Consider the following 1,597-nt stretch of genomic DNA (forward strand, 5'->3'; position numbering starts at 1 on the left):
GACTGAAATCTGAGTAATAATCTAGTTTAAAAGACTGAAATCTGAGTAATAATCTAGCTTAGAGGACTAAAATCTGAGAAATAATTATTAGAGGACTAAAATCTGAGTAATAATCTAGCTTAGGGGACTGATAGGCATACGACAATGTCACAGGTAGTGTAAATACTCTGTAAACAGTTGTAGTTTACATCTGCCATGAACGTCCTGTCTTCAGTCTAACCTATATTTATGTTTTTTTTAAGTTACTCTTCCAAAGAATTTGATTTATATATACTAGAAATTCTATTGGTGTACGTTTTACACCCTATCCATGAAAATATGAAATAAAAAGTATTTTTAATACTAAGAAATTTTCTTTACTCTGGATATATATAGATAGATAGAGTGAGAGCTATGATCTGTTGTAAAAATGTATGCACTTTTTGAAACATAACTGACAGTGTGAAGAAACTGGAATTATGGGTAATGTGTATGTAATGGTATCCTAAGCCTAATTCCATAACACTTTTGTAATTTCAACATTGTGTTTGTATAGGTTGCAGGAATATTATAGTTGAAGTAAAGCCCCCCAGTAGCACAGCGGTATGTCTGCGGACTTACAACGCTAGAATCCGGGTTTCGATACCCGTGGTGGGCAGAGCACAGATAGCCCATTGTGTAGCTTTGTGCTTAATTACAAACAAACAAACAAGTTGAAGTAAAAATTAGTCAATAATTCATTAGTATACTGAAAACAAATCTTGGTTGTGGTGTGTTTTTGCTGATAACATTTAACGTTGAGTATTTTTGTTTTTGGCCTTCTGAATTGATTGAAAGACAATTGAAAATTGTACTGTTTTCAACTGATAGATACGAGATGCTACAGTAGTGATGTATATATAGTCAAATATAATTCTTGTGATTAATTGTGACTGGTGTACATACTTCGTTAATGTTAGTTACTTGAAGTATTTATTGTAGCTAATACTTCATTTTATTTTAGGAAGAGCACAAATTCCGTCCAGTATTTATTGATTTGAGTGATCTTGAATAAAAATATGCATAAAAAGCGTACTTGTAGCTGGTGTCTTGTGTGGTTTTATATATATATATACACAGGATAAATCAAAACAACTGTTGACAGACAAATAATTCAGAAGTGGAGAGCTACAGGAAAATAACTGCTTGTGATCTAGAATGAGACATTGTGAAAATATCAGAGGCCAGCAAGATCAACTTAATGTCACAACCTTTAAAGATGTTATTAATATCTATCATATAACTAGAATAATAATGCTTGGAGACGGCTTGAATGGGTAATTAATCAAAACTTTAATATAAGTTTAAAATAACAGTAAATGTACGACGGTTCGACAAGGTTTTGTCATCATCAGGTACAAGTAATTTACACTGACACGGATATATATATATATATACAGTATTGAACAAAGTGGTCACATGACCGGATACTGTTGCAAAACTTAGAAGAGATATCTTGGCACCCCAGGGTGTAGGGTTGTTTTGTTCAATTAAGATGGATTCCATGATTTTTTGTATGCTTATGTTTGGTTCTTTGTTTAAAATTACTGTGTTATTAAATAGATATACTATGGTTTTT

At 31.9% G+C, this 1,597-nt stretch overlaps 1 long non-coding RNA gene across 1 annotated transcript; it reads left to right on the top strand.

Moving 5' to 3' along the window:
- Window positions 1-6: 6 nt before the first annotated feature.
- On the top strand, window positions 7-1,059 carry LOC111083541. The gene is made up of 2 exons (XR_002609097.1): window positions 7-558; window positions 693-1,059. It is a non-coding gene; the product is annotated as an uncharacterized LOC111083541 (long non-coding RNA).
- Window positions 1,060-1,597: the final 538 nt, after the last annotated feature.

This window comes from Limulus polyphemus, unplaced genomic scaffold, assembly GCF_000517525.1.
Source record: "Limulus polyphemus unplaced genomic scaffold, Limulus_polyphemus-2.1.2 Scaffold10019, whole genome shotgun sequence".
In the NCBI taxonomy this organism is placed as follows: Eukaryota; Metazoa; Arthropoda; class Merostomata; order Xiphosura; family Limulidae; genus Limulus; species Limulus polyphemus.